Genomic DNA, 7,610 nt, shown 5'->3' with positions numbered 1-7,610 from the left:
CCCGCCGTGGTTGCTCAGTGGCTATGGTGTTGGGCTGCTGAGCACGAGGTCGCGGGATCAAATCCCGGCCACGGCGGCCGCATTTCGATGGGGGCGAAATGCGAAAACACCCGTGTGCTTAGATTTAGGTGCACGTTAAAGAACCCCAGGTGGTCAAAATTTCCGGAGTCCTCCACTACGGCGTGCCTCATAATCAGAAAGTGGTTTTGGCACGTAAAACCCCAAATATTATTATTATTAATAACTGTTGGCGTGGCGCCGAGAATGGTTTCTCGCTTACCGTGCTGCAACCACGGGGTCGATTCAGCGCAGCAGCTGATTTCTTTTTTGCAGCGAAGCTGCATATGGCGAGGTTCTGGAAAATATTGCATGCGTCTATCGAGCCTTGCAGATCGAGAGTTTTACACACACGTGTGCCTATCCCGAAGACTGTGCAATACCGGGCCGACCTGCGGCGGAGGTGAAGCAGGCTTTCAACATTCTGCCAACTTTCAAAAATAGGTTTAGTATCTTAGGTCCAAACAAAACCCGCATCAGATATTAAGCTGATAAGAACAGGCACTACATTTTGACCCGCGTCGGCCATGTCTACGTTCGCACCGCCCTCTCCCTGCCGGCGTTCCAAGCGCTTGCTTATCTCCTTTCCTTTCCTTCCGCTCTCCCGTGGTGGCGGTCCCGTGAGCATGCTGCCCGGCAGGATCGTGAGGCGTAAAGAAATACAAACCGTCGACGGTGGCCTTGATAACGCAAACATGGAACGTTTCACCGCAGCAACGGCCAGGTTTCAGAGGGAGTTTGTAAGGAAACAATTTTCTGTGATCTGTGTCTGGTGTGACGCCTTGTGGTTTTCGAGTGATCCCACAACCATTACTGCACTGCGGGACGTTGACCATCGCCACAATCGACATCGCTATGGTGAAGCAGTGTGTGCCCTTGGAGTGCGGTGAGGTGCGTGTCTGTTTTACGTGCCGGGATTCATTAGTAAAAGGTATCGTGCCCCGTTGTGCAACAACACAAGAGTATGCGTACCCCCGGTGCCTTATCATCTTCCGAGGCTGAACATCGGGGAGAGGGACTAGTCGCAACTTGCCTTTCATTTATGTGCATACGACGTTTCACGCACCGCAATAGACAATTCTACATTAAGGGACCCACATACGCAGCTTCGTTGGTCGTCCACCTTCACAAAATAGTATGGCACTGATTTTTTTTTTTTTACGTGGTTATCGTTTCGAGGTCAGATAGATATGCCGCGCCTAAGTGTGTGACGGTAGGTAAATAACGCCATCGCACTGAAGAAAGGAAGACACTGCGCTTTAGAAGGTTCGAAGAGGCAACCTATCAAGCTCCCAAAGCTTCCCTGGCGCCAAAAACCACCAGAATAGAAGATGTATTGACATTAGTGACGTCGCCCTGAGAACAGCAAAGCTGCGGTTTCGGCGCAAAATTTAGCTACCTGGAAGTTCGCCATTCGTTTTCATTGTTATTCGTCAAACCACTTCCGAGAAACAACTGAGAATATAGTTTGGAAAGAATACTTCAACAGGCTAAAGTGATATCGTGCTGTTCTTTAGATGTCCCTTTCACTGCTGGCGACACCGTATACATGTACCACGTGACGCAGGAGGAACAGATGGTGCCAAAGTGGCGATTCCGGGAAGAAGGGCCCAGTACGGGACTTATATTGACAGGACAGGATTTTGATTCCGTTGAAATGAAATCAATGTTATACAGCGCGTCTCTCAGACGCGCCCGTTTCTGCGGCGAGTGTCGGCTTCATCGCTCGTAACCGAGCGAACCAGCCCAGCGAAGGATGCAAGCGAACGCGCAGACGAGACTGCGTTAGCGAAGAGAGCGCGAGGAGGAAGGCGGAGGAGGAGGGTATGAAGAACGGGTGAGGAGGAAAGCGGAGTGCCGGTGGCGACCAGGCATGCGGCGAGCGCTGAAACAAAGCGCTGGCGCGGGCTTCGGATCCACTGCGCATGCGCTACTTCGCCTGCGCCGCCGCCGCTAGAGAAGGCGCCCCGCGTTCGCGTCTTTACGCTTTCTTTCTGAACAGTGAGCGAAGCAACTGGTGGAAATGCTTCGTCTGCCTTCTAGAACTGGTACAGCCCAACATACAAAGGAAGAAACAAGCCGAACCGGTCAGATAAGGGAACAGACTGACGTTCTGTTCGACTGACTGAGTGACTGTACGACTGACGCTCTGTTCCTTTATCTGGCCTGCTCGGCTTGTTTGTTCCTTTGTATGTTGCGCTGTACCAGTTCTAGAATGCAATATCAACTCGCCCAATCCTCAACCCTAGTGAACTTTGTCTGCCGTTGCTGTTAAACAAGCTGCGCCGCCACCAAAATTCCCCGTGAGGAATTTGTCATGCAGAGTCAAATAGTTTCCCACAATACATCGGGAAATTAAAACACCTATACAGCTGCGCTCAAAATTCGCATTAGGGAGTAACCTGATCCCCTGTGAATTTTTTTTACTAGTTAGTATACCGGAGGGACTCCTGGGCAAAAAAGCTGTCATAGGAGCTTGACGAAGGCTCATGTTTTATTACATGGCGGCACGTATGCATACACACATATATAGCAAGTTATTACCTTTCGTGTTTGATCTTCCGTGCACTTGTTTATTATTAACAATGTTCTCTTTATGTTATAATTGATATAACTGTTACATTGTTCTATTCATATAACTATTTATATGACTGTAAGCTGTCTAAACCTTGTTACATTTTGCGAAACCCCTTGCCCAACGCCCTTTGCAGGCCTGTAACGTATATTGAATAAATAAATAGATAAATATTACAGCCCGTACAGCTTTTAAGCAAATTCAACAAAACATATTTGTACGAAAAGACACATTAATACATACAGAAACGCGTACCCCCTCCCTCAAAAGTTTTAGGAACACGGAATCGAGAAAAATCTAGGTTTCATCGCATCGAAGGCACACAGGTCCTTTGACCGAAAGGTAGAGTTGATGCTTCTCCGTACAATAATCATGTTCCTGACATACGTTTCACACTGTGTGGTGAAGTCGCATGAAAATGTAACTTATTTTCACTTTCCCCGCTCCGAAATATACTGAGGGCGGGTGTACTTTTTCGTCTTCCTCCGGTGATCGCATTTTCTAAGCTAACAAATGTTTAATCGCTTAGCGCAAGACGCGCCTTTCTGTATCGGAAGCTTCTCGAATGTTACCGCGGGTTCCATCCGTTGGCTACATATCTTTCTCCGAGGTTTGTGTACTCAGACTGAGTTCGCGACGCGGACAGTGCTGTACATTCTAGAATTTATGCTAGCAACAGCGGGTTCGCTGGTAGGTTCAGTGAGCGATGCGTAAATAGCCGACGCGTCTGATCCGCAGGTCAAATTTTGTTGATCGACGGGTGTGCTAGCCGCTATTATATTTAAGAGTACGTGTTACTTGCATTGCTGGGCACAGGTTCACCGAATGAACAGTTGGCTCCGTGACTTGCGCTGTGCTACCGTGGTTGCTCCACACCACTACAACGTGACATGTGGAGGGAGAGAGAGAAAGAAATGTTCACAGATTTGTACGCAAAACATCACAGCAGAAATACTAGAGCAAAGTTCGATGGAAGGGCCTTGCACAGCTGATGCTTTAATACGCGCGCATCTTAAAAATCGCAAGTTTATTGCGTAATGCCCCTTTCGATGCACTTTTCGTAAAAGCTTAGACGCCCATGCTTCAGCCAACCAAACGCAGGTTAAAGCGCGCGTATACCTTGCACTGTAAAATAATTTACACCCCTAAGGGTTTTTTTCGGTGTCTATAACTAACCCCCTAGCACCCTTGAAAAAGCTGGGTTTTATAGGGAATTACACCCTTATGATGGTTATTCTATATTCCAATAACACCCTATCCCTTGAGGGTGTTTTGAACAACATATTACCCTTCGACCCATGGGGTGTAAAGGTGTGATCAGGAATATATTACCCCTTCACTTATCGGGTGTAATGAGCAATATAATAGCCCTTGAAGTACGGCATGTGGAAGCGGGTACATATGCACTTCATTGTTTGTTTCTAAGTCTACAGTTAGGCTAGCACACAGAAATGTTATGTATGGTGTGCATACAATAGGTAATGTGTTTACAAACGCACTGCATAACAACTTTGAGAGAAAACACATTATCAATTGTGAGTGTTGTGCGTGAAATGGTCCCATTTATCACAGATACAGAGTGACTGCATGGAGGGTCATTTATTCTAGCCTCCTGTACAATATTTTGAGCTTGCACTATGCCTTGTGGTGACAAGTCTTGCGGCCGTTCTACATTGAAGAACAGTCTCATTCAAACCAAAGTTCCAGGGCACAGGCGAGGATGATGATGCCTTTTTGTAGCTCCATTCCAATGTCCTAAGGCGAGCCATCATAGATGAAGCCATTTCTTCATTGATCACTGTAGCCATCTGCTTCTTTTCTACCTGCAAAATGATTTGTTGCAATTTAATGTCAGGAAAAGTACACGAAACATGACTAGCAGCGCTTCCCTGCATCATTCACTTTAATATTTCAAGATCACATGAAGAGCAAGTTAAAGAAAACAAGCACAGATAGTGCTTACTTCCAGGAAATCGTTATTTTGAAAGAATAAGGCATTTAATCTGCCACATCATGAATGTAGAAGAGACAGGCTACACAACTATATGAGGGCAATTCAGAAATTATTGCCTCCAAGCCCACTACTTTGCCAATATTACAGCAGACATTTTGAACTTTTTATCATTGATGCACTTATGCTTAAGCTATCGAATGTCACTTGCCTCGCTTTCCTATCTCTTCTCGTTCCAGAGTAATCGAGCAATTCATGGCATCCAGTGGTGACGTCCAGTTGAAACAACAGGCTGTAATTGAATTTATGACTCTGGAAGGTTGTGCGCATATCAACATTCATGGCCATTTGACTGCAGTTTACAGGAATGCCTGTGTTGACGTCAGCACTGTGCAGAGGTGGGCAAGGACTGTGAAAGACCAAAATCCTACCACATCAAATCTCCCGGATCAGCACCGAAATGGATTGCCCACAATGGCTTCTAATGAGGGTCATGAACATCAGCAGATGAGTTGACTCGGTGCAATCGCAGGATCAAGCAACACCAGATTGCAACACTCGCCATTTCCATTGCCTCAGTGAACCACATCATTAAAGATCTGCGTTACAAGAAGACTTGCGCTTGTTGGGTGTCAAGGTAACTGACGACTGACATGAAAAAGTCGAAGCATAGCCAACAAGTTCAATTCTTGTAACCCAGGAGGTTTTTAATTATGTGGTTCACTGAACCAATGGAAATAGCGAATGTTGCTGCAATCTGGTGTTGCTTGATCCTACGATTGACCCGATTCAACTCGTCTGCCTGATGTTGATGATCCTCATAAGAAGCCATTGTGGGCTGTCCAGTTCGGTGCTGATCCTGGACATTTGATGCGGCTGGATTTTGATGTTTCTCAGTACTTGCCCACCTACGCACAGTGCTGATTTCAACACAGGCATCCCCGTAAACTGCTTTCAGATGGCAATGAATGTTGAAGGGCGCAGAACCATCCGCACTGAGAAATTCAATTACAGCCCACTGTTTCAACCGGACATCAGCACTGGATGCCATGCATTGCTCGATTACATTGGAACGTGAAGAGATAGGAAGATGGGGCAAGTGACATTCTATAGCTTAAACATCAGTGCATTAATGATAAAGAGCCAAAATGATTTCAGTACTACTGGTAAAGTAGTGGGTTGTGCATCAGTGCACAACCCACTTTTGTGCCTCAGTGCATAAAAGTACATTTTGTTAAAAAAGTAAGTGGAACAACAGTGCATTTCTCCGGCAAGTTTGATGGTGCATATCTCCAAACTGACGCCATTCTGGAAATCAATTCCAAGTAGATACACCTTGTAATCTCACTGGCTATGATTCGTAAATTACAATATGTGCCCCAGATATGTGGTGGCGCTGGCAAACACTCCCAGCGTTCTACTAGGAAGCATAAATACCCAAGAAAGTGATGGGGAAACGGCGCCCGCAGTAGCTCAATTGGTAAAGCATCTAACGCGTAATGCAAAGACGTGGGTTCGTTCCCCACCTGCAACAAGCTGTTTTTTCATCCACTTTCATTTCCATTAATTTATCATTTCTTTATTTGTCAATCACAAGTAATTTACCCTAACTTGTCCTTGGTGTCAGTGTTTGCTGGCTTTTTAGGATATGATTAATAAACATCAGGTTTCTTGGTTAAGCCCCTTTCTTTTCGGTTATATTAGCTATAATGTAATTCATTCGAAAGATAAATTTTTTTAATTAGTTTAATATGTTTCGATTTTTTGTGCTAGATATATCTGCGTGTTTGAATATTCCTGCTCAAGGACTAGAATTATGCTATATGCAACAGGACTACATTTAAAAATTCCACAAGACTGAAAATCATCACCCTGCATAAAAACAGTGTGAATTTAAAAACAAGCTTCAGTGAACCCTATTGAATCAGCAAATGGCCAGTGTAACTAGTCTGATCATCCTGGAAATCTTTTGTAGCTTATAAGCATAGTGAATTTCAATTCCACATTTAGGAGTGCAAATTTTTCTAGAAGTCAGCTTTTTCTTTTTAACAGCTAGCATCCCTGCCAGTTTGCTTAAACATAATGTTGCATGACTTCAACAGTACTGCACAATCACTTTTTTCTGCTCACAGTGTCTAGTGATGTGTCTTTAGCAGCTGAGATAACTAATGTTCATGCAGATAAACATCAGAAAACATTGCAATAACTGCCAAGAAAATGCAATCATGCGTTTTGTTTACAAAAGAGCATGTGCTCTACCTTCTGCCAGGTTTGTTTTCCGTGTCAGGCTAGAACAGAACTTGCACAAGAGGCACCTTTTGCATCCATGAAGATATTTTATGAGTTTATGGTGGCGTCGAAACATGACATCAACCACCATAACACTTCAAACTATTTTATGAAACAGGTATTTGTACAAAGATAGAAAAGGCACCAATTTTGAATTTATCACATTTGGTTTAGAGTACCATAGTATAAATGTCTCAACTAGTACAGGTACGCAAACGGGCTAGTTGGTATGGGTCGATGACGTTAGACAATGTGAACTCGACAAAGGATGGAGAAAGAGGCGATAGCATTTGTTACATTTCTCGCCACTTTTGACGTCCCTTGTACAAGTCTGCGCTGTCTGTCGAACATCATGGATCAACTAGTACAGCCTGAAAAAAATATGTCATGAAAGAAAACTTGACTTTCAACCTCGACAATTCTGCCTGTTAGGTATTATGGTTTCTTTAGAACTTATTTCTTTATACAAAGTCAGACCCATCAAGTAAAGCTTACTGAGGAAGAAATGAAGAACAACGTCAACACCTCTCAAGGCACATGCATCAAAGGAGTCAGAGCATCATACACATTACCTTTAGGTGCAAGAGTATTCTCTTTCTTAGGCAAACTGCATTTCTAGTTTCTTAAAGCCTATATATTTATTTGCCACAGCTATGGGAAAATCACAAGGTGGAAAAGATGTGTTCGTGCAATTTCAACTGTTATGTACAACAGCAAAAGGTAAAGCACAGGAAGTCT

General features: G+C 44.3%; 1 pseudogene; it reads right to left on the bottom strand.

The window, feature by feature from the left end:
* Positions 1–406: 406 nt before the first annotated feature.
* On the bottom strand, positions 407–586 carry LOC135896642 (U2 spliceosomal RNA; annotated as a pseudogene).
* Positions 587–7,610: the final 7,024 nt, after the last annotated feature.

The sequence above is a fragment of the Dermacentor albipictus genome, chromosome 7, assembly GCF_038994185.2.
Source record: "Dermacentor albipictus isolate Rhodes 1998 colony chromosome 7, USDA_Dalb.pri_finalv2, whole genome shotgun sequence".
NCBI lineage: Eukaryota > Metazoa > Arthropoda > Arachnida > Ixodida > Ixodidae > Dermacentor > Dermacentor albipictus.
Note: the sequence above shows the minus strand (reverse complement) of the source record. Positions and strands in the feature narration are given on the sequence as shown.